This window comes from Schistocerca gregaria, chromosome 1 (genome assembly GCF_023897955.1).
Source record: "Schistocerca gregaria isolate iqSchGreg1 chromosome 1, iqSchGreg1.2, whole genome shotgun sequence".
Taxonomy (NCBI): Eukaryota; Metazoa; Arthropoda; class Insecta; order Orthoptera; family Acrididae; genus Schistocerca; species Schistocerca gregaria.
This window is the reverse complement of record NC_064920.1, coordinates 952,771,961-952,798,757: the sequence shown is the minus strand read 5'-3', so window position 1 is coordinate 952,798,757 and position 26,797 is coordinate 952,771,961. Positions and strand designations below refer to the sequence as shown.

Genomic DNA, 26,797 nt, shown 5'->3' with positions numbered 1-26,797 from the left:
CTAGTAAATACGAGTGGACATGATGGCTAGGTCGCATAAAAAGTGATGCAGCGGGAGAAAAAAGGCTTTATTGAACGAGGTATGCATAAAGCGTTTCGGAATTATTTGTAGCTTCAGAAATATAAGTGCAAAAGGCAACACAAAGACAAGAGCATAACCGGTTCTGTATGTAATATGAGATGACAGACTAGTCGAACACCTCCGCCAGTTCAGAATGCCCTGTTGCAGCGTTGTTCTCATTCATGTAAACAAAATCTTCATACCATGCTAATGGGACTCTTTAAAACTAAATTCTTTTCAGAAAAGAAGTGGGACCCATTTAACTGATGTTGCCATAGTTTTAACTTTCTACATTGAATGCAGTAAAGTAGTATTTTTCTGCTAATGACTCGGAATCAATACATAGTTCATTGTTGTATCATTCCAGCTGAATCCCGGGAAAGTTCACACCAACAAGCCATTATTATTACATTTAACCCTTGGTGCACAGGTGTAATATAGAGCACAGCTGTTGGTGGCCGCTTCCTTGGCTTTCTTGGCGTTAGTCCTGAGGCTGCAAATGCATGCAGCCCACTGTAGTGGGTACTCCTTCTTAATGGTGCAGTGCCCTGCGCGAATTTACAGCCTCAGGACTGATAGAAAACGCCAAAGAAACGGATATTAACAGCTGTCCACTGCAGTGAATATGTACACCACAGGTTTAAAATGACATTTTATAAATGCATAGTTACCGTATTATGATGATTATTACAATTTATAATTTTCGTAGAACATTTTAATCAATATGTACACTATCCACTAATGTGTTACATTGTAGTGTGAGTGTATTACTTTGGTATTATAGAATAAAACGCTGGTGATGGAAAAATACACACATTAGAGTTCATTTCGATTGATAAACTCAGGAACAATTTTATTGTAAACACGTACTTAGTTTAAGAGTCCCTAATTAGCATGAACCCATATTTCGTTGCACGTACTCCACCTGATTCAGGAAAATGGTGGTTGTGACCGGGGTTGGGGAGGTTACGGGTGGGAGGGGGTGATCTAGTTTGATGATTATCCACACACTGCCTCCCACAGGCCACAGATGTTGGCTGGAAGTGGGTCCCAGATGTACACATCTCGCTTGATGTCCCAGAAGTGCTCAATAGTATTGGTGTTAGGTGGGAGCAGGCTCCCAATGTCTATGTAGTATTCCTGAAACCAATTTGACACAACTGGAGCACTGGGTCTTACAGTTCCAGCACGATGGGGTGTTGCACGTTTTTGATGGACGGAAATGTTGCGTAGCATCTGGGGGAGAAACGGATGCACGCTTTGAAGCGCTTGATGTCTATGTCGTTGCTTCTATGCTATGGAAACATCCCCCATACGAGAATTCTCGCAACACCACCCAGAGGGGTCAGTGAGAGGTGGACGGCATTAGCTCATGTGGTTTGCGACGCACTTGCACCCTGTTCTCTATGTGCTGTAACGCGTGCCATGAATCTTCAGGCTAGGTCAGCTTTTCCCTGGCTTGTAATATTAACTGCAGCCATCCCATCTCTCAAATGTGTACATATTTTTTTCTAAAAACTGCGCTAGAACAGAGTTACAGTTTAGGGACGGTTATGAATTGTGGAGCTCAATATTAGATACCAATCCTTTCATCAACATTTTGCCGACGGCAGTGGAATCTGGTAAAAACGTGTACAGGGTGAACCACCTAAAACTTGAACCGCAAATTTGCTGAAAAGTGCTATCGATGCACGGTTTTGGTTCAAATGGCTCTGAGCACTATGGGACTTAACATATGAGCCCATCAGCCTCTAGAACTTAGAAATACTTAAATATAACTAACCTAAGGACATCGCACACATCCATGCCCGAGGCAGATTCGAACCTGCGACCGTAGCGGTCGCGCGGTTCCAGGGTGAAGCGCCTAGAACTGCTCGGCCACCGCTGTACGGTTTCCACGGAATTTGTCAGTTCCTCGTATTGTGAGCAAATCAACAGATTGCAGTAACACTTAGAAAGTACATGCTTCGTACGAACGCACACTTTTTGAATAGAACAATGCCTATTGACATTAAAAGACTAAAAGGAAGGTAGATTAGTATGTTAGTGGTGTTTGTTACACTATTCTAGTGCGAGTCGGTTACAAGATGTCGTATTTTGAGAAGTTCCCACTTCAACATTTGTACAATACCTGTGTTAGCAAACATTAAAGGACAACAAATGTCCATACACTAGTTATGTGGATTCTTATTAGTAACGAGACACCTGACCATCACACTTTGTGTACAAAATGACCACCGGCAGCGGCAGTACACGCTTTCCGTTTGGTACAGGACGACTGCTGCACACGTGCTAGCGCATCAGCCGAGATGTCCGGGAAGGCTGCGATAAGAGGTCGTTGTTTATCATGGCTGTAGTTGGTGTGTCCTTGAAGACAGCGTCTTTCACCTTTCCCCACGGAAGAACGTTTACAGGCGTCAAACTTGAGGAACGGGTCGGCCAAGGTACAGGTCCTCTGCGTCCAATCCAACGACTTGGAAACAATTCGTTAAGACAAGCTGTAGTACTTCGTGCGTGGTGTGGACAGCCTTCAAATTTGGTGCAACAGGTTCCTCCTAGTCCACTGAGCAACGTCTTCTAGCATCTGTGGAAGATGGTCTGGGAGGAGGCAGCGATACTTATGCTCGATCAGTGATCCGTCTATGAAAAACGGGCCTATGAGATGATTATTTACTATCCCGCACCACACGTTTACACTCCATTGACGCTGACGTTCCACCTCATGAAGCCAACGGGGATTATCAACAGACCAATAACGCATGTTTCTGCGGTTTACCTCTTCATGACTGGTAAATGTGCTTTCATCAATAAACAAGATTCATAATACATCTGGAGTACCCTCTCTTAATGCTCATATATAGAAGTAACAGGATTCTCATAATGGTTTCCATGCAGCTCTTGATGGAGAGAGAGATATAATAGGAATGGATCCTATGTCGATGGACAATGCGCAGGGCACTTGTGTAACTCGTGCCACTTCCTGGTGCGATTGCACTGGTGCTAACGGGCGGATCAACTGCTACAACAGCAAGAACAGTAATTTCCCCCTGTTTCCTTCCGCTACATTGTCTTTGTGTTACACTACGACCTTAACGTAAGTAGTTGAAAAAGCTGATAAGTAGCTGCCGAGATAGTTGACGTCTGTTGGGATCTCTTGTCACAAACCTACACGAACGAACTGGATTCTTCCTACACTCTCCATACACCATGAGCACGTCGGCTGATTCTACTTTGGTAAATTCCATCGTCCTCTCAGACCGTACTACGTGGACTATTACACACTAAATGACTAGCATGTCGCAATGCACTCAAGGAAGGGACAATCACACTGTAAGCTAACATAACAATATCGTACCTAGCAACTATGCAGGTTGAATAGCACAAACAAGTGTGTGACGAAACTTTTCAAAATACGGTATTTCGTACATGACTCACATTATAATCCCGCAACAAACACCACTGACATTATAATTTACCACGCTTTTAGTTTCTTAGTGTCAGTAAGCCATGTCTCCATTTAAAAAAGTGTATGTTTGCACAAAATGTACACTTCTTAATTATTTTTAAATCTGTTTGTTGGCTAACAATACGAGTCCCTGACTGTCACGATTCTGTGAAAGCCGCACATCAACAGCACTTTCCATTTCGGCAATAATTGTGGCTCAAGTTTTAAGTGATTCACCCTATATATTCGAATAGAGGTGCTGACGGTGTAACATTGACACTATGGAACGTTTAATTGCTACTCTGAGATGAAAATCTTGGCGCAAGAGAGGAACAAGAACGAGGCACAAGAACGAACTGCATTCTTCTTACTCTCTCCATACATCATAGATACAAACAGTAGGTAAGGAACCCAGATCTTGTCCGGCATTGAAACTTACTGTTCTATTAATTTAGCAACAACAACGTTGTCGCGATCAAATTCCATGATTGCTAAAATAGAACGACTTCCGCCTCCTATAATATCATGCAAACAACCAGCAGACAGCCCGATGGCGTCAGTTACGCAACACTTGGTACCGTTTCATTTGCCATATCAACAGAAGCATTCCTCCTCCCCTCCCCCCCAAACTCTCTCGCCGCTGCTGATGAAGTGACTCCACGAGGCAGACGGAGATTTATGTAATTCGAACGCTCCTGAGCCTCTATGAACCAATTTATACCTGCATTTTCTCGTTATGGAAGAAAATCGGTTATATTACTCTGCGTACACACACTATGTCCTACAGAAATTACTTGAGTTGTCTGCGCGTATTATCAGATCAGTTTGTAGATTTATTTAAGCACATACAATGATGAAGCACTGGTATTCAATTACGTATAAATGCACGATTGCTGCCTGGTATGTTCCAATCGCTACTAATGCTTGGGTTTCCGCAGAACTTGTGCAGGAAAGGGGGTGGGGAGGGGGGCGAGGGGTTGGCCAGCATCTAAATTTGCGTTTTTTGCGTTTTTTTGTATAAATAAGTCTGGCATTTTCGAGACATATCGTACTACAATAACTAAATTTTATAGATAATACAAAAAATTTATTGTATCCCTGAAAATTGATGGTTATCAGGAATAAGCTGCCAAGCGCGTCAGTTGCACCGCTTTCAGACCCCTCTGTGGTAAAGCATGGTCCTGTGTTTGCTTCTCCATTTCTCCACTCAGCCTCGTTCAGCTACTTCATCAGCAGCAGAAAAACAAACCGTAACCCTCTAGTGGACTTCCCCTAAATCTAGATGCAGCTTGTGACCCAAATTACATTTATTAGTTCATTTACATCAGTGGTTCCCAACCTGGGTAATTATCCTCTGACAGTTAAGATGAAATTTTCTGAGAGCTAAAAGTTAAATGATTCCATTCTGTTTCAGTCACAAAACTAAGTTATTTTCAAAAGATCATTAATATTATCACAATTTTGTAAGACTCTAGTATTGATTATATAAAATATTAGTAATAATTTTTCTCAGTTAGTAGCATTAATGTAGTGGCGGTTACAGGTTCCTCAATAGTCGTCATACACATGTTGTGCTTAGTCCTACACATTTCTGATGATAAAAGTAAGGCATTTACGTAACAAATGCTAAGGAAATATCTCAAGAAAATGTCTTCTCGAAGTTGTAGATAGACCCTGCAGTGGTCCAGATAATTCTTCATTACTCGCTTCGAAACAGGTAATTGAATTAATTGAGAGTACGACACAGCAGTGACTATATAAAGGCTACTTTAATGCTTTACATAGTATTATTATTATTCTTTCCTTTCTCAGACGATATGTCTGGTAAAAAATTAAAAGTGACGCAGACCTTGATCAAGCGTGACTTCCTTTTAACTGTACGGTATATGTTACATTGCATTTAGGAACTTTCGGGTAATTGAACATGTATCAATAATTACAGATTTCTGTAGTTGTATGCATAAGTTTGGATGTAGCTGTATTGCGTTGCTGTACTGGTGGATATTGTATGGTTGGACTCCTGCAGTTGATAGTATAATTGGTATAATGTCACCTTTATCCTGATGACACATGTCCTTGACTTCCTCAGCCAGTTGGATGTACTTTTCGATTTTTTCTCCTGTTTTTTCTGTATATTTGTTGTATTCGGTATGGATATTTCGATTAGTTGTGTTAATTTCTTCTTTTTAATGGTGAGTATGATGTCAGGTTTGTTATGTGGTGTTGTTTTATCTGTTATAATGGTTCTGTTCCAGTGTAATTTGTATTCATCGTTCTCCAGTACATTTTGTGGGGCATATTTGTATGTTGTAACGTGTTGTTTTATTAGTTTATGTTGTATGGCAAGTTGTTGATGTATTATTTTTGTTACATTGTCATGTCTTCTAGGGTATTCTGTATTTTCTAGTATTGTACATTCGCTTGTGAGGAGATCTACTGTTTCTAATTGTTGTTTGCAAAGTCTGTATTTATCTGTTATGGTATTGGGATCTTTAATAATATGCTGGCTGTAATATCTGATGTTTATTGTTTGATCCTGCATTGCAATCATGAATCCTTCTGTCTCCCTGTATATATTGCCTTTTCTTAGCCATGTGCTTGATGCGTCTTGATCGATGTGTGGCTGTGTTAGATGATACAGGTGCTTGCCATGTAGTGTTTTCTTTTTCAAATTTACTTTCTTCGTATCTGTTGATGTTATGTGATCTAAAGGGTTGTAGAAGTCGTTATGAAATTGCAATGGTGAAGCCGATGTATTTATATGATAAATCACCATCCTCCTTCCTTTCTGCTTAATGTGAATCTTTCTGTTGCTGATTGTATGTTAAGTATTCTATATTTGTGGCATTGTGATCGTGTAAGTGTATTGAGTACTTCTAGGTCTGTGTTACTCCATTTCACTACTCCAAATGAGTAGGTATAGCATAAGTATTTATAGCTTTTGTCTTGTTTCTTGCTGTCAATTTTGTTTTCAGTATTCTTTGTCTATATTTTTCTTTTGGTTCTTCTTTAATATTTGTATTATCTATTCCAAATTTTTGTCTGTAGCCTAGATATTTATAGGCATCTGTTTTTTCCATCGCTTCTATGCAGTCGCTGTGGTTATCCAATATGTAATCATCTTGGGGTGTGTTTTCCCTTGACTATGCTATTTTTCTTAAATTTGTCTGTTCTGAAAGCCATATTTATATCATTGCTGAATACTTCTGTTATCTTTAGTGATTGGTTGAGTTGTTGATTTGTTGCTGGCAGTAGTTTTAGATCATCCATGTATAGCAAATGTGAGATTCTGTGTTTGTATGTTCCAGTAATATTGTATCCATAATTTGTAGTGCCTGCTCCCATGTACCATGGACCTTGCCGTTGGTGGGGAGGCTTGCGTGCCACAGCGATACAGATACCCGTACCGTAGGTGCAACCACAACGGAGGAGTATCTGTTGAGAGGCCAGACAAACGTGTGGTTCCTGAAGAGGGGCAGCAGCCTTTTCAGTAGTTGCAAGGCCAACAGTCTGGATGATTGTCTGATCTGGCCTTGTAACACTAACCAAAACGACCTTGCTGGGGTGGTACTGAGAACGGCTGAAAGCAAGGGGTACCTAAGGCCGTAATTTTTCCCGAGAGCATGCAGCTTTACGGTATGATTAAATGAGGATGGCGTCCTCTTGGATAAAATATTCCGAAGGTAAAATAGTCCCCAATTTGGATCTCTGGGCGGGGACTACTCAAGAGGACGTCGTTATCAGGAGAAAGGAAACTGGCGTTCTACGGATCGAAGCGTGGAATGTCAGATCCCTTAATCGGGCAAGTAGGTTAGAAAATTTAAAAAGGGAAATGGATAGGTTAAAGTTAGATATACTGGGAATTAGTGAAGTTCGCTGGCAGGAGGAACAAGACTCTACACATGAAAGAAGCCTTGAGATACTGACAGGTTTCATGAGATTTAGGAACCAGGTTTTAAATTGTGAGTCATTTCCAGGGGCAGATGTGGACTCTGACAACAATCTACTGGTTATGACCTGTAGACTAAAACTGAAGAAACTGCAAAAAGGTGGGAATTTAAGGAGATGGGACCTGGATAAACTTACTAAACCAGAGGTTGTGCAGTGTTTCAGGGAAAGCATAAGGCAACAATTGACAGGAATGGGGGAAAGAAATACAGTAGAAGAAGAATGGGTAACTTTGAGGGATGAAGTAGTGACGGCAGCAGAGGATCAAGTAGGTAAAAGGACGAGGGCTAGTAGAAATCCTTGGCTAAAAGAAGAAATATTGAATTTAACTGATGAAAGGAGAAAATATAAAAATGCAGTAAATGAAGCAGGCAAAAAGGAATACAAACGTCTCAATAATTAGATCGACAGGAAGTGCAAAATGGCTAAGCAGGTATGGCCAGAGAACAAATGTAAGAATGTAGAGGCTTATCTCACTAGAAGTAAGATATATACTGCCTACAGGAAAATTAAAGAGACCTTTGGAGATAAGAGAACCACTTGCATGAACATCAAGAGCTCAGATGGAAACCCAGTTCTAAGCAAAGTAGGGAAAGCACAAAGGTGGAAGAAGTATATACAGGGTCTATACAAGGGCGATGTACTTGAGGACAATTTTATGGAAATGGAAGAGGATGTAGATAAAGATGAAATAGGAGATATGATACTGCGTGAAGAGTTTGACAGAGCACTGAAAGACCTGAGTCGAAACAAGGCCTCGGAGTAGACAACTTTCCATAGGAACTACTGACGGCCATGGGAGAGCAAAACTCTAGCCTGTTTCATACATCTTGCTCACCAGAAGGTAAATACCCCTCAGACTTCATGAAAAATTGAATAATTCCAATCCCAAAGAAAGCAGGTGTTGACAGATGTGAAAATGACCGAACTATCAGTTTAATAAGTCACAGCTGCAAAATACTAACACTAATTCTTTACAGACGAATGGAAAAACCAATAGAACCCGACTTTGGGGAAGATCACTTTGGATTCCGTAGAAATGTTGGAACACGTGAGGCAATACTGACCCTACGACTTATATTAAAAGCTAGATTAAGGAAGGGCAAACCTACGTTTCTAGCATTTGTAGACTTAGATAAAGCTTTTGACAATGTTGACTGGAATACTCTCTTTCAAATTCTGAAGGTGGCAGGGGTAAAATACAGGGAGCGAAAGGCTATTTACAATTTGTACAGAAACCAGATGGCATTTATTAGAGTCGAGGGACACGAAAGGGAAGCATTGGTTGGGAAGGGAGTGAGACAGGGCTGTAGTCTCTCCTCGATGTTATTCAATCTGTATATTGAGCAAGCAGTAAAGGAAGCAAAAGAAGAATTCGGAGTAGGCATTAAAATCCCTGGAGGAGAAAAAATTCTTTGAGGTTCGCCGATGACATTGTAATTCTGTCAGAAACAGCAAAGGACTTGGAAGAGCAATTGAACGGAATGGACAGTGTCTTGAAAGGAGGATATAAGATGAAAATAAACAAAAGCATAACAAGGATAATGGAGTGTAGTCGAATAAAATCGGGTGATGCTGATTGAATTAGACGAGGAAATGAGACACTTGAAGTAGCTTTGCTATTTGGGGAGCAAAATAACTGATGATGGTCGAAGTAGAGGGGATATAAAATGTAGACTGGCAATGGCAAGGAAAGCGTTTCTGAAAAAGAGAAATTTTTTAACATTGAGTATAGATTTAAGTGTCAGGAAGTCATTTCTGAAAGTATTTGTATGGAGTGTAGCCATGTATGGAAGTGAAACATGGACGATAAATAGTTTGGACAAGAAGAGAATAAAGCTTTCGAAATGTGGTGCTACAGAAGAATGCTGAAGATTAGATGGGTAGATCACATAACTAATGAGGAAGTATTCAATAGGACTGGGGAGAAGAGACGTTTGTGACACAACTTGACTAGAAGAAAGGATCGGTTGGTAGGGCATGTTCTGAGGCACCAAGGGATCACCAATTTAGTACTGGAGGGCAGCGTGGAGGGTAGAAATCGTAGAAGGAGACAATTAGAGATGAATACTAAGTAGATTCAGTAGGATGTAAGCTGCAGTATGTTCTGGGAAATAAAGTAGCATGCAAAGGATAGAATAGCATGGAGAGCTGCATCAAACCAGTCTCAGGACTGAAGACCACAACAACAACAACGATCTGTATTGTTTAGCATGTTGGAAAGTGGGTTCAGAGCAAGACAGAACCAGGAAAGACTTAATGAGACTCCTTGGTATATTCCACGCTTAATCTGTATAGGCAGTGATGTAATATAATTTGTTTTGTTTGGATATTAAGTGTGGATTTCCAGTTTTTCATTACTATGTTTGGTAACTGTATCAATTTAGGATCTACCTTGTATTTTTCCAATATATGTAGTAACCATGGGTGGTGTACAGTATCAAATTCTTTTTCGTAATTAATATATGTGTAGTGTAGCGACCTTTGTTTCGTTTTAGAGTGATATGTCACCTCTGCATCTATTATCAGTTGCTCTTTACATCCTCATGCTCCTTTGCAACAGCCTTTTTGTTCTTCATTTATAATTTTGTTCTGAGTTGTATGTGTCATTAATTTCTGTGTAATGACTGAAGTTAATATTTTGTATAATGTTGGTAGGCATGTTATGGGACGATATTTTGATGGGTTTTCTGTGTCTGCTTGATCTTTAGGTTTCAGATAAGTTATTCCATGTGTAAGTGTATCAGGGAATGTGTATGGGTATGCAATGTAACTGTTAAACAATTTAGTTAGATGTGAATGTGTTGGGGTGAACTTCTTTAGCCAGAATTTTGCTATTTTATCTTTACAGGGGCTTTCCAATTGTGCATAGAATTAATTGCTCGGGTGACCTCATGTAGCAAAATTATCACTTCAGGTATTTGTGGTATCATCTTGTATGTGTCTGTTCCTGCTTGTATCCACGGTGCATGTCTGTTATGTTGTACCGAGTTTGACCATATTTTGCTCCAGCAGTGTTCCATGTCTGTTATGTTTGGTGGATTGTCTATTTCAATGTGTGTTTTATCTATTGTCTGGTAAAATCTCTTTTGGTTTGTGTGAATGTTTGGTTTTGTTTTCTTCTAGTTCCACGTTTTTTTGTATCTTCTAAGTCGTTTGGCCAATGCTAGTAATTTCTGCTTCTTTTCATCTAATTGCTATATCGCTTCTTGTTGTGATATTTTACCTAACCTTTCTCGTTTTTTGTCTGCTATTTCATTTCTTATAAATTGTGTTAGCTGCCCGATTTCTTTTCTCAGTTTTACTGTTCTGATCTGTAGCCTGTGTTGCCATGCTGCTTTTATGGGTTTCTTCTGTGTGTTAGTTGGTTCTGATATCTGCCTAGTGTGTATATTTAGTGTACTGAGAGATCCTATATAAACCAGTAGTTGTAATTCTTCCATAGTTGTATTTTCATTTATTTTCTTGTGTATGATTGTATTGATAGTTGTTATTGTTGTTTCGACTTGTGGGTTTTTTGGTGGTCTATGCAAGAATGGTCTAATGTCTGTATTTGTGTCTTTGTATTCTATATATGTCAGCTGAAATTTTTCTTCTATGTCTAACATGTGTGTTACTTCGTGTTCTATTTGTGCTTGTTCTGGTGGCTGTCTTAAGATTTCGTTTTCCTCTGATTATTATTATTATTATTATTATTATTATTATTATTATTATTCCTATTTCAATTAGTGGCTGTGGTCAGGCACAAAACATTAACAGCCTAAACCCTTCAAATTTCTGCTAGTTCATACGTAAGGAGTGCAGCAATGAAGTGATTTATGAACCTAAAGTATAGTGCCTTCCTTTGTTAATTTTAAATGGGGTTGCAGTGTGGATATCACACTTGCCGCAATGGCGAGTAGCAGCACAGGAGAAATTTGTCTTGTGACAAGTGTTTTCTGTGAATCGTTCGTATCTGAGAATGAGTTGTGGGCAGCGTTTGCGATGCACCACGAAGTCATTTGTCATTCATTCTACCGCAAAAAATGGTAATGAGCGTGTGGCATCGTCGGCCGTTAGGCCCCTATTCGGCCGCTACGTCTTATTTCATTCGACGCCACATTGGGTGACTTGGGCACCGGGATGGGGATGAAATGATGATGAGGACAACACAACACACAGTCCCTGAGCGTAGAAAATCTCCAACCCAGCCGGGAATCGAATCGGGGCCAGCTTGCTTGGGAGGCGAGTCATTCTAACACACACACACACACACACACACACACACACACACACACACACACACAAACTATCATTCATATTGCATTTTTTTTTTAAGGAAAGTAAGTGTTCCAAGAAAAGTCTTTTATTCTGCAGTTTAATTAGGTACTAAATTTGGTGGTAATGTGGGTGAGGGGGAGCGCAAAAGACGGCAAAGGACGGGGATAGGGGTAGTAGAAAATGTAATTGCTCTTGGGGAGGGGGGAGGGGGTTGGGAACCACTGATTTACATGAATGTGACAGACTTACAGAATGTTTATAATGTGATATCCCCCAATGAGGCTTTCACTGAATAAATATCGTCTACTGAAATTTCCACTTGGTAAGAAAAAATTTATACCGGACAAGTATATTATAATATTGTATCGCTTTACCCTCTTGACCTCACAAAAGGCCCTAGAATACATTTTATAATATTTTAAACGCAGCACGTAATACTGTTTTGATTGATTACCTGTTAACGACTATCTGTCCTCCAAAGCATTAAGATAATGGAAATTTGACGTAGAGTGCTACGTTAGAAATTTTTATTTCGGGTATTGAAGTGAAAGCCATATCCAGGTATGAGCCTCTGTGTCATTATTTTATGTATCAACTGACATTAACACGGAAATGTTTTTGTAAGATTAGAAAAAGCATTTCTAATGAAGAATCATATCAGATAGAAATGTGTGACATATTCTAACACAATTAAAGGCAATTACTGTAATTGTGAAATATTGTACCAGTACTTAAAATCCTAACGAGAGCAACAAACAGTTACTCTGATTTCCTTTCGTCCATTTACATTGCTCCTATTTATTCATCACAGTCACACAATAACATAGCCTTGAACCTCGGGATTATAGATGAACAATATTTTGAAAACACGGTGGCCTTTATTTCTAGGAAATTACAGCGATATATGGCATTCAGTATCATTGCACTTCTAACCTTTAAAATTAATTTTCTAGTACGAAGTGGAAGACTTTTGAAAATATTTCACAGTTTGTTCGTTGAGGCGGTTTTCCATACGCATTGCTTCACCCATCTGATCCAATTTTATACAGTTGGAATTGATATCGTTTTCAATTTCTCTCGCAAACAGCGTAACCCTCCCTCTGGATTTATACTACAGATTGGACAATGAAACATCGAAATCCAGTCGGCGTATGCCTTGCTCTTTTTCGGCAGATTACGCTTACGAACAATTGAGACAAAATACAATTTTAATCAATTTTAATCCTTCGCACACCAGCGTCGTTTCGTATGGAAAGCCTTTAAGAAAACGTTAATAGTACTGATATGCTTTTAGGAGCCAAAATGTTGTCTTCGTCCAGGATTCCAAATGAAAAGGAGAGCATTATGCTGGTGATCCTAGGGAACCGATTTTCATGTACTAAAAGGGTTTAAAATATTTTGTTCTTATCTAGGAAAAATATAAGAAGTATGCATAAAACGCAAAAATATTTTGTTTCAATATTACAAAACTGTAAATAGTTACGTTAAGGAATCACTTATCAGTCACGTTGACGCAATGGTGAACTGAAATATCTCACTATTGCAGTTAGCCACAGAAGCCTTCTCCAAGTTTTCTATCACAAACCGATTCTGGTTGTCTAAAAACAACATACTGGGAGGACGACTTTTCAACGTCGTATGATGACAGTCTTGTGTATTTCATCAAAGGAACTTCACTGTCTCACATTTTCAATTTCACTAACGTCCTACGGTTCCAAAAACTTGGCAAGTTTTTGTGTAGTATGAAATGCACCCCTTTTTCAAATATGTTTTTTAATTTCTCTTTGATAGTTTCCACTTTTGGGCCTTTGACTGAATTAATTTTTTCTCAATGTCATGCACTTCGTTTACTGTCTCAGTTTAACAACGTGTTTGATGTTTCCATTTTTTAAAAATAGAATTAAACAAAATACCCAAATTTGCAGAGATGTAAGGCAATTGACTCTTTAGTGTACTGTCGCTGGATACGTTGTAGGCGCTACAGTCGGGAACTGCGCGACCGCTACGGTCGCAGGTTCGTATCCTGCCTCGGGCATAGATGTGCGTGATGTCCTTAGGTTAGTTAGGTTTAAGTAGTTCTAAGTTCTAGGGGACTGATGACCTAAGCAGTTAAGTCCCATAGTGCTCAGAGCCATTTGAATCATTTTTGATACGTTGTAAAGAATTTCAGTTGAAGAAGTGTTACCTTTATTTAGTTCACCAGTCACCGACTTAAAATTTTCAGAGCTGTTTACATGATACACTGTTGCTTCCTACCATGTCCTCCAACGAGTGACTGTGGGTCTAGTTGGAAGTGCGAAATCAGGATTTCTTACTGTGAACGAAACAACTCTTGTTTGTGCTTTCACAAACAACTTTGTGCCATTTGAGACCAGGCTGTCCACCTGAGGATACAATATACATATCTGCTCACATCCTCTTAGTAAACCGTGTATGTAGAGGCTACTTATATCATTTGTGGAAAACTTACTGAAGGGCCTTCGGCTGCCTTCTTCATGTATGGAGCAGTAACCGTAAGAAAGAGTAAAACACTACCAAATATAGCTTCCTTAGGCCATAAAAACTGTTGAAATTCACTGAGTAGGTGAGCCATTGTGACGTGACGGTTTGTCATGGGCGGGAGACAGGCTCCATTGAACACCAGAGCTATCATTGTCATGTAATAAATGCATTGTTTTCCATCTGAATAGGCTTGAGGCTGCTGCATGACCCTTTCTCCGTCTTTCTACACATGTATATGTGCATGCTCATTCCGTCAGCTTATCAAACGTCTAAGATTTTGGTTACTCTTGTTCGTCCTGTAAAAACAAAACAATGTGCGCAACAGGAAGTTGCCACAGAGGCAATTATAGTAGGCTCCGTCCGTTAGAATTCATGTCGCGTGGTCTGATTCCTGTATGTGTAATAGAGATGCCAAATATAACGACTGTCACAAAATCAGGTCCACCATGTATATCTCCCTTAATCGTATTTTACTAATGTACCAAAACAGTGCTTATTAAATTGCTAAGTGTGGGATTCGAACAGCATTTACCATAGTGGAGAATGATGTAGTTAAAGTAATCGTATGACTGAAACTTAATAACTCGCAACGTATGATAATTTCCAATACGAGTTCATTTGATTCTGGGATTATGTAAATGTCAGGGAGACAATTTCTTCAAAATCCGTGTAAGGAATTATATAGGTGTGCAAAATTCACGGACGAAAGTAACTTAAAGTAGCTTTCGCAATGTGTGTGAATCTGCCAAGTAATATACCTCTATGAAACTTGGAGCATACACAGGACTTAGTCCTGCAGTGTAGTACGGAAGGTAGCTGAAAGAAATACGCAATGAGATGAGCATAAATGACAGTTTCATTCAAAGGCGACTGAAATCATCGCGATTCATGATGGTGCCCTGGACATTACAGAAGGCGGGACATGGTTCTTACATAGGTGGTGTGATCACTATGGACGGCATGCATGTTCTGCAATATGCTTCCATCGTGGTAAGAGATTTTGTAGTAGAGGGTTGTATTCCTGGACCATCTAAAAGATCATGCTTGACAACGCCGGACGTACCATCATACGGAGTCAATTGGGAACACGCATTGCATCTGGAACACTGCCGAACACGATCGTTTTGGTGGTTCAACTGTTATGGTGTGCGCAGGCATAATGTTGCATGGGCGTACTCACCAACGAATCTTCGAACACGGCAGACACACCAGTCAATGTTATTGTGACACTGTACTCCTTCCCCATTTGCGTCTTTCTGAGGATGCATTCGGCTCTGACTTCGATTTTACGGATGACAGTACGAGACCGTGTCGAACAGCGAAGGTAGGTTAGTTCTTGGAACGAGAGGATAGGCGGCGAATGGACTACTTGCCCGTTCCCCCAACTTAAATCCCATCCTGCACACGTGGGATGCATTAAGGAGGCGTTTTGAAGCACGTCCATATTCACCAAGGATGATACAGCAGTTGTCAACCGAGCTGGTGAAGGAATGAAAAGCACTACGACAAGAACCCCTTACCAACATTTTGGCGAGAGTGAGAGCACGCCGCAGGGCAACCAATGCCGTCACTGGTGGCCGCACAGCCTCTTACGTACCATGGACCATCTTTCGAATGTCCAGGAGATGACCATGAATTGCAGTGACGTCAGTGTAATTATTGTCAGTTCCGTTAGTGTCATTGAGTATTTTTTTAGTTATTTCTATACTATGCTGGAGCAATTCTTTTTACACGTGGTCCAAGTTTCATTGCGAGCTGCTAGTTGGCAGTGACACATCGCGCGAAAGTTGCTTTCGTCCTTAGGATTTGCTCACCAGTGTTATGACAGGATATCAAATCTTGAGAAAAGTTTCAAGTATACATAAAGTTGTATGGTATTTGAAAAAGATCGGATCTGTCCATTCTTCTTGTACGGAATGTCAATCCACCACCTTTCACTAAAACGTATCAAACACGAACAACGAAAATTTTACAACACTGGGATCGATTCAGGAGAAAAAAAATCTAAATATGATGCGATTCACATCTCATATGTGCAATAATTAACGTATAGAAAATCTTCAAAGCAGAACGTATGGATTTCATGACAGTACTAATTTAGAGTAGGTGTGGTGTAGCCTTCAAGTACAGTACTACTGTTGTACTGAACAGATTGTAGAGTTCCACAATGTTTTAATAGCCGCGAATACAAAAGCGAATCAAAACCTTGCGGTTGGACCTACCATTCCGCTTGCCCGTGCACATATGCAATAGTGACATTGGATTCCTCTCTCCTATTAGAGCTCTTCTAATGTGTTATTTCCCTTGCCGGCAGCGGCGTCGACCACCTGTTGTCATTTACTTTCCATAATAATTTATACCATACAAAAACACTGTACTATACAAGCCCAGGCAATAATTATTTACGTGAAACAGGTACATAAACAGTAGATCAGTATTTTATTATGTCCCGCAAATATTCATGTTATACTATTCCGCATAAAATAACATACGTATAAGAAGTGAGTCAGTCAAAAAACACTTGTGCAGTTTTGTCAATTAACTGATAGCTGGCCATAAACCTACAAGAAATAATTGAGAATTCTGTCTTAAATTTCTAAATCATAAGTTCTTTCAGATAACCTTTAAGTCGGTAATATTTGGAAGGGTATGAGTTGGTAATATTCCTAAGAACAGAAGAAATTTTCGCATTTTTAAAGCAGGGGCTGATATCGCTAACATCTGCTTGGTAGCTTCAACACTTTGCGTGTTCGTCTATCTAGCAGGAGCACGTTAGGCCTTGCAGTCAGCAAGCAAGGATGTAGGTGGTAACGAGGGGTTCGCGTGTCGCGGAATCACAGCAGCTGTGTCCAGTAAAAGAGCAAGCACGTAAGCGGCACTGACGCTTGACGATTTCAGGAGACATGCGAAAAACCTGGTGCCTATTTTACATAGTGGTGTGTTGTTGTTCTTAGCTGGAGCACAACGTAAAACTACATTCGGCACACACGCAGTGTTCATTATATATGAAAAAAATAAGTTCTAGAAGTAGTACTAACAAAAAGAAGTGACACAGACCACAGGCTAATTCAGTAGAAGTATTCCATAAAGTATTAACGTTTTCATCTGTGGACACGCGATTCAGAATCATTTTGGTTGTAGCGTGTAACACCTTTTGATAGCACATAACTGACAGTTTCCTCAATAATGGACTGTTGATGAAAATGAATTTTTTTTTGCTTCCGTCACAGACTTTTTTACCTCACCGGCTACGTGCTTCCATAATTAAACGATAACCATCAGATCGAGGTCTTCATTCCTGACCTTTTCCGGTGACTTCATTGGCGTACTAATAACATTTTAGTCCGTGTCTAATTTGAGTCATGGTACGCAATATAAACTTGTATCAGGACTTGCATATAAAACTTAAGCGAAATTTATTTGTCGAAGCTGAGTTAGTATTTAGTTATTTTCAAAGTTATTTTTCTTCATCTTTCCATGACTTGTGTTATTTCTTTCTGAAATAGTGCGATTTTCCATTTTAAAAAATACTAGTATAAAATATCTGGAAAGCAAATTCAGACACCAAATGATACCGTGCAGTAGCCATAACAGTAGGTATTCAGTTAGAATCCTAAAGGTGAAAAAATATTTCTGTCATTGTAGTTTTTGTTGCTTTACAGTACGTGACAGCCAGACTATGACCTAATTCAGTGCCAGGAGTGTCTGTCTCACGCAGTGAATTAGCGACATCCCGCCGTTAAATTTCGTCAGCCGTTGTGTGAGAAACGTAACCAGTTTAGCGCTTTGGTACTATTTACGTGTGAAGGCTGTACTCCAGAACATTCACTCTTTTCCTTCTTGCCCTGTCATTAATGGTAAGGAAAGTTATGCATTACAGACAACTGTTCCGAAAGAGTGGAACACTAAGACCTAGAGCGGTGATCCCAATGAAATTTAGTGCACCAGTTTGGGACATACAGTAGAGTGACATGGAATTAAAGATGCTGCAGGGGGAAACTCTGCCAAGGATTTGCAGGCGCGTCCACAATGCATCTACTGTGGTTGCAGCAGGATTTGAACGTATAAGCTGCCGACCAACCCTATCCCAGACATGTTCGGTGGGCGACATGTCAGTCGAACGGGCAGGCTTCCACGTTCCTCGCCACATGTTCCCCCGCGTTGTACTGTTGGAAAACGGCATGTGGAGCGGCCTACAAGAGGGGCAGTGCTGCGGGTTTTAAAAGTCCCTGCCCTCAAGACGTAGGAGAAGAGATAACATGTTACAGGCGGTGATGCTCCAGTCCATGAAACTTGACTTCTGTCCGCCATGCCGCTCAACAATACAGTCTGCCTGACTGCATTCACCACGACAGCGTCAAACACGTATGCGGCCATCACTGTAGGACAAACTGGAAAGGGACTAGACCGAAAATACTACATTTTTCACTCAGCACGCCAGCAAGGGCGTTCACGTACCCAAAGCAGTCCGTGGCGTTGGTGCTCGTCAACGGGAGCCTATTCAGTGGCATGTGGTGACCAGTCCAGCCCGCATAAGATGACGTCGAACTGTTAACGAACACATCTCCACACCCATTACAGTGCTCCAACGTCGCCAATACTATGGAATAATTAGTTCTGTCCGTTACGGCCAAGGGGTGGAGATGGTGATCATCTCGCACTGTGATCACATATGGTCGATGTGGCCTAGCGGTTCTAGGCGCATCAGTCCGAAACCGCGCTGTGTCAGGTTCGAATCCTGCCTCGGGCACGGATGTTTGTGATGTCCTTAGGTTGCTACGGTGTCAGGTTCGAATCCCGCATCGGGCATGGATCATGGATGTGTGTGATTTCCTTAGATAGGTTAGGTTTAAGTAGTTCTAAGTCTAGGGGACTGATTTTACAAACAGTAGTGTATAAATACTCGTTACCGTCATAATAGTTACATTGAAAAACATTTATAAGCACAGAGAAAAAATTCATAACAACGACACATGACGCTAATGCCGCATAACACTTGATAATGGCCTCAGTTCGGCATGGAAGAGAGCCAAATGTCTCTTTATTTATATATAGGGGCAGATGTGGACTCTGACCACAATCTATTGGTTATGACCTGTAGATTAAAACTGAAGAAACTGCAAAAAGGTGGGAATTTAAGGAGATGGGACCTGGATAAACTAAAAGAACCAGGGGTTGTACAGAGTTTCAGCGAGAGCATAAGGGAACAATTATCAGGAATGGGGGAAAGAAATACAGTAGAAGAATAATGGGTAGCTTTGAGGGATGAAGTAGTGAAGGCAGCAGAGGATCAAGTAGGTAAAAAGACGAGGGCTAGTAGAAATCCTTGGGTAACAAAAAATATTGAATTTAATTGATGAGAGGAGAAAATATAAAAAAGCAGTAAATGACGCAGGCAAAAAGGAATACAGACGTCTCAAAAATGAGATCGGCAGGAAGTGCAAAATGGCTAAGCAGGCATGGCTAGAGGACAAATATAAGGGTGCAGAGGCTTATCTCACTACGGGTAAGATAGATACTGCCTACAGGAAAATTAAAGAGCCCTTTGGAGATAAGAGAACCACTTGTATGAACATCAAGAGCGTTGATGGAAACCCAGTTCTAAGCAAAGAAGGGAAAGTAGAAAGGTGGAAGGAGTATATAGATGGTCTATACAAGAGCGATGTACTTGAGGACAATGTTATGGAAATGGAAGAGGTTGTACATGAAGATGCAATGGGAGATACGATACTGCGTGAAGAGTTTGACAGAGCACTGAAAGATCTTATTCGAAACAAGGCCCCGGAATAGACAACATTCCATTGGAACTACTGATGGCCTTGGGAGAGCAAGTCCTGACAAGGCCGTGAAGCGTTCAGTGAATTCGAAAGTAAAATCCTAGGAAGTTCTGGTCTTACGTTAAATCAGTAAGTGGCTCGAAACAGCATATTCAGACACGACGGGATGATGATGGCATTGAAACAGAGGATGACACGCTTAAAGCTAAAATACTAAGTTCCTTTTTCCAAAGCTGTTTCACAGAGGAAGACCGCACTACAGTTCCTTCTCTAAATCCTCGCACAAGCTAAAAAATGGCTGACATCGAAATAAGTGTCCAAGGAATAGAAAAGCTACTGGAATCACTCAACAGAGGAAAGTCCACTGGACCTAACGGGATACCAATTCGATTCTACACAGAGTACGCGAAAGAACTTGCCCTCCTTCCGAATGATAGGAAAAGAGCACAGGTAGTCCCAGTCTTCAAGAAGGGTCGTCCAGCAGATGCGCAAAACTATAGACCCATTTGATAAATTCTTCTCGGGTTGACAGCAGAGTCAATGCGTTGTTCAGCAACGTTTCAGCAAGTTTCTTACTTGCCATCTTCAGGCGAAGTCCCTGAATTCTTATAGATCCATATCTCTGACGTCGATCTGTTTAAGAATTTCAGAACATGTTTTTTTGCTCGAGTATCATGTCGTTTTTGGAAACCCAAAATCTACTCTGTAGGAATCAACATGGATTCCGGAAACAGCGATCGTGTAAGACCCAACTCGCTTTATTTGTTCATGAGACCCAGAAAATATTAGATACAGGCTCCCAGGTAGATGCTATTTTTCTTGACTTGCGGAAGGCATTCGATACAGTTCCGCACTGTCACCTGATAAACAGAGTAAGAGCCTACGGAATATCAGACCAGCTGGATTGAAGAGTTTTTAGCAAACAGAACACTGTATGTTGTTATCAATGGAAAGACGTCTACAGACGTTAAAGTAACCTCTGGTGTGCCACAGGGGAGTGTTATGGGACCATTGCTTTTCACAATATATATAAATGACCTAGTAGATAGTGTCGGAAGTTCCATGCGGCTTTTCGCGGATGATGCTGTAGTATACAGAGAAGTTGCAGCATTAGAAAATTGTAGCGAAATGCAGGAAGATCTGCAGCGGATAGTCACTTGGTGTAGGGAGTGGCAACTGACCCTTAACATAGACAAATGTAATGTATTGCGAATACATAGAAAGAAGGATGCTTTATTGTATGATTATATGATAGCGGAAGAAACACTGGTAGCAGTTACTTCTGCAAAATATCTGGGAGTATGCGTGCGGAACGATTTGAAGTGGAATGATCATATAAAATTAATTGTTGGTAAGGCGGGTACCAGGTTGTGATTCATTGGGAGAGTCGTTAGAAAATGTAGTCCATCAACAAAAGAGTTGGCTTACAAAGCACTCGTTCGACCTATACTTGAGTATTGCTTATCAGTGTGGGATCCGTACCAGATCGGGTTGACGGAAGAGATAGCGAAGATCCAAAGAAGAGCGGCGCGTTTCGTCACAGGGTTATTTGGTAACCGTGATAGCGTTACGGAGATATTTAACAAACTCAAGTGGCAAACTCTGCAAGAGAGGCGCTCTGCATCGCGGTGTAGCTTGCTCGCCAGGTTTCGAGAGGGTGCGTTTCTGGATGAGGTATCGAATATATTGCTTCCCCCTACTTATACCTCCCGAGGAGATCACGAATGTAAAATTAGAGAGATTAGAACGTGCACGCAGGCTTTCAGACAGTCGTTCTTCCCGCGAACCATACGAGACTGGAACAGGAAAGAGAGGTAATGACAGTGGTACGTAAAGTGCCCTCGGCCACACACCGTTGGGTGGCTTGCAGAGTATATATGTAGATTGAGAACTCTACCATCTGGTGAGCAAGATGTATGAGACAGGTGAAATACCCTCAGACTTCAAGAAGAATATAATAATTGCAATCCCAAAGAAAGCAGGTGTTCACAGATGTGAAAATTACCGAACTATCAGTTTAATAAGCTGCAAAATACTAACACGAATTCTTTCCAGACGAATGGAAAAACTAGTAGAAGCCGACCTTGGGGAAGACCATTTTCGATTCCGTAGAAATGTTGAAACACGTGAGGCAATACTGACCCTACGACTAATCTTAGAAGCTAGATTAAGGAAAGGCAAACCTACGTTTCTAGCATTTGTAGACTTAGAGAAAGCTTTTGACAAAGTTGACTGGAGTAGTCTCTTTCAAATTCTAAAGGTGGCAGGGGTAAAATACAGGGAGCGAAAGGCTATTTACAATTTGTGTAGAAACCAGATGGCAGTTATTAGAGTCGAGGGACATAAAAGGGAGGCAGTGGTTGGGAAGGGAGTGAGACAGGGTTGTAGTCTCTCCCCGATGTTATTCAATCTGTATATTGAGCAAGCAATGAAGGAAACAAAAGAAAAATTCGGAGTGAGTATTAAAATCCACGGAGAAGAAATAAAAATTTTGAGGTTCGCCGATGACATTGTAATTTTTTCAGAGACAGTAAAGGACTTGGAAGAGTAGTTGAACGGAATGTATAGTGTCCTGAAAGGAGGATATAAGATGAACATCAACAAAAGCAAAACGAGGATAATGGAATGTAGTTGAATTAGGTCGGGTGATGCTGAGAGAATTAGATTAGGAAATGAGACACTTAAAGTAGTAAAGGAGTTTTGCTATTTGGGGAGCAAAATAACTGATGATGGTCGAGTTAGAGAGGATATAAAATGTAGGCCGGCAATGGCAAGGAAAGCGTTTCTGAAGAAGAGAAATTTGTTAACATCGAGCATAGATTAATGTTTCAGGAAGTCATTTCTGAAAGTATTTGTATGGAGTGTAGCCATGTATGGAAGCGAAACATGGACGATAAATAGTTTGGACAAGAAGACAATAGAAGCTTTCGAAATGTGGTGCTACAGAAGAGTGCTGAAGATTAGATGGGTAGATCACATAACTAATGAGGAGTTATTGAAACGGATTGGGGAGAAGAGAAGTTTGTGACACAACTTGACCAGAAGAAGGGATCGGTTGGTAGGACATGTTCTGAGGCATCAAGGGATCACCAATTTAGTATTGGAGGGCAGTGTGGACGGTAAAAATCGTAGAGGGAGACCAAGACATGACTACACTAAGCATATTCAGAAGGATGTAGGTTGCAGTAGGTACTGGGAGATGAAGAAGCTTGCAAACCCATTGCAAATGTGAAATCCTGGTCCATTAACTACCGGTGTAAGCGCCAGATTATTGAATACAAGTACGCAGACATGCACGCATTGTGTCGTAGAGGCGCCGGATGTCAGTTTGTCGAACGGAGTTCGATGCCTGTTGCATTTGATTGATCGAGAAAGGGACGATTAATGCCGTTTGTGGATGACGCTGGAGCTGTCTTCTGATGATGTCCCATATGCGCTCGAATGGAGAGAGATCTAGTGATCCAGCAGGCCAAGGCAATATGTTGACACTCTGCAGAGCAGGTTGGTTTACAACATCGGTATGTGGGACAGTCTTACCCTGTAGGAGAACGCCTGTTGGAGTGCTCTCCGTGAATGGCAGCACAACCGGTCGAATTACCAGATTGACGTATGTACGAACTCGCACCACAGACTGTAAGTGGAGGTGTAGGTCCAGTGTGTCCAGTACGCAGACAGGTTGCTTGCAAGCCCTGACCTGGCCTCCTCCTATCCAACACCATGCCTGCCATCTCTGGCACAGAGCAGAACCAGCTTTCATCAGAAAGCACGGCAGACCTCCAACCTGCCCGCAAATGAGCTCTCCATTGAAGCCACTGAAGTAGCAAATGGCGGTGGTCCGGGTCAGTGGAATGCACGCTACAGGCCATCTGGCTGGGAGCAGTCCTTGAAGTAACCGATGTGAAAGTTTGTTGTGACGCTGTGGTGCCAACTGTGCAGATGTAGTACGATGCACCAGAGCCATACACCGAACATAATGTTCCTCAAAATGGTTCAAATGGCTCTGAGCACTATGGGACTTAACTGCTGTGGTCATCAGTCGCCTAGAACGTAGAACTACTTAAACTTAACTAACCTAAGGACATCACACACATCCATGCCCGAGCTAATTCTCTTCCCTCTCGGTTACAGCACATGGCTACCCGGAGCCCGGTATTCCTACGACCGTACATTCTCGTGAACACCGCTGCCAGCATTCATATACAGTGGTTACATTCCTGCCTACAATATCTGCGGTATCGCAGAAGAAACATCCAGCCTATCATACCCTATTACACCACTTCGTACAAACTCAGTCAGTTGTTGTTAATGCGATCTACGACGCCCTAAAGGCATTTTTGACTTATACCAAGTTACCATGTCCAATCTTAACTAGCGCCACTCTTATACAACTGGCGCCACTGTTATGCGACTCTTGCGTCACACAACTACTTCTTCGTGTTGCGATTTTTTCCCGTCAGTGTACTTCATCACAGCTGTAGTCCCGCAGTGTCTGTTCCTTCGGACATGCGCTGATGTTCTTAGGAATTTCCATCGTACTTCTGAACAACTCAGGCGCGGTGTTGTACGTATCAGGGTACATCCAGAGTCACTACTTAGACAGAAACTGCTCATAACAGAGAAGAAGAGTGTGCTACGCTACACCCTGCTGGTCGAGTCCTTTTGGTTTTGGTGCCTTTGCAGACGTTGCGGTTTATGTGCGGGGTGCGGGTGTCAACAGAACACTTGCTGTTGTCGGGCAAACAGACCATCGCCAAGCAGTCGCCGTGCCTCTGTGGAGCGTAGGATTGTGTGCCTCGCGGTCCTCTTGATTTTGAATTTAAGTGCACCCGCCATTTGACCGGGGCCCATTCTTACCGGTTGCACGGTTTAGCGGTCATCTGTTGCTGTAGGTCGACCACCTCCACTTCCTTGGGTAAGCAGTACCCGTGGTTCGGAAACTCCCCCATGCACGTCAAACAATTCTGTAAGGAATGCCAAACTGCTGGGTTATAACTGCTGGGGTACACTCCTCACGCTTAGTCTTTTTTCCAGTTTCTTTGTGATTTTCCGTATGTGGAGCGATTCAAGTGTAGTCTCCAGACCATTTTCTAATAGAGAACAGCACAACAGAACACCGTAACTGTTCTCTGATTTACATATTTTGAAACAAATAGTGTGTTCGAATATTATGAACTACCTCGAAGAAAACGGTCTATTGACACACAGTGAACATGGATTTAGAAAACATCGTTCTTGTGAAACACAACTAGCTCCTTACTCGCATGAAGTTCTGGGAGCTATTGACAAGGAATTTCAAACTAATTCCGTATTTATGGATTTCCGGAAGGCTTTTCTCACCGTACCATACAAGCGGCTTGTAGTGAAACTGCGTGCTTATGGAATATCGTCACAGTTAAGTGACTGGATTCGTGATTTCATGTCAGGGAGGTCAAAGCTCGTAGTAATTGATGGAAAGTCTTCGAGTAAGACAGAAGTGATTTCTGGTGTTCCCCAAGGTAGTGTTAGATGCCCTTTACTGTTTCTTATCTACGAGTAGGCTATATAAACGATTTGGGAGACTATTTGAGCAGCTGTCATAGGTTGAGTGCAGATGACGCTGTAGTTTATCGACTAGTAAATTTATCAGAAGATCAAAACAATTTACAAACGATTTAGAAAATATATTTTTATGGTGCGAAAATTGGTTATTGACCCTAAATCACGACATGTGTGAGGTCATCCACATGAGTTTTTAAAGGAATCCATTAACTTCCGTTACACGATAAATCAGTCAACTCTAAAGTCCGTAAATTCAACTAAATACCTAGGAATTACAATTACGAACAATTTAATTGGAAGGAACAGACAGAAAATGTTGTGGGGGAGGCCAACCAAGCACTGCGCTTTATTATCACAGCACTCAGAAAATGTAACAGAACTACTAAGGAGACTGCCTACACTACACTTGTCCGTCCTCTTGTGGAATACTGCTGCGCGGTGTGGGATCTTTACCAGATAGCATTGACGGAGTACATCGAGAAATCTCAAAGAAGGGCAGCACATTTTGTATTATCGCGAAATAGGGGAAAGAGTGTCACTGAAATGATACAGGATTTGAGCTGTACATCTTTAAAAGAATGGCGTTTTTCGTTGCGACGCAATCTTCACACGAAATTCCAATCACCAGGTTTCTCCTCCGAGGGCAAAACTATTTTGTTGACGCCGACATACACAGGGAGAAACTATCACCATGGAAAAGTGAGGGAAATCAGAGCTCGTAGGAAAATAAAAAGGTTTTCGCTCTTTCCGCTCGCTGAACGAGGTTGGATTAATAGAGAAATGTAAAGGCGGTTCGATGAACCCTCCGCCAGGTACCTAAATGTAATTTGCTGACTATCCATCTAGATGTATATGTACACGCACTCTTTCTTTTTACCACCTGTTGCTGCCGTTCAGCCCCATTTGGCGCAACAGTTACACTGACCTCATGCCATGTGACGTCCACGACTGGGAATCCTCTGAATCCGCACTTTAGTTCATTCCTACCTACTAGCTAATATGTTGTGTTACATTATCTGCCTCGTCCTTACGTTCTGCACGGAGGTCTGTTAGGTAGCTACCGCTGTTGTGAGATTCACGCGTGCTCTCAGCAGGCACTAACATCGGTATTTGCATGCACAGAGGGAGTTGTAAGGCAATTAGTTTGTGGGAACAGAATGAGACTATTCAAACCTCTACATGCGACCAGCCTTTAAGAGTTATGAGATGTAATATAGTATGCATTTTTGCTATACCTACCAGAGGTAGTCTAGCGATGTGATTTATT

The 26,797-nt window shown here is 41.3% G+C and overlaps 1 protein-coding gene across 2 annotated transcripts in view; it reads left to right on the top strand.

Annotated features, from left to right (window-relative positions):
* LOC126276092 (putative tyramine receptor 2) overlaps nt 1-26,797 on the top strand; it is a 1,721,495-nt gene that overhangs the window by 265,190 nt on the left and 1,429,508 nt on the right. The window contains exon 3 of one of the 2 annotated variants that reach the window (XM_049977251.1): nt 10,305-10,370. The exons of the other annotated variant lie outside the window; for it this stretch is intronic. The gene's annotated coding sequence lies outside the window, so the exon portion shown is untranslated. The remainder of the gene's footprint in view (nt 1-10,304; nt 10,371-26,797) is intronic. 2 annotated transcript variants of the gene reach the window in all.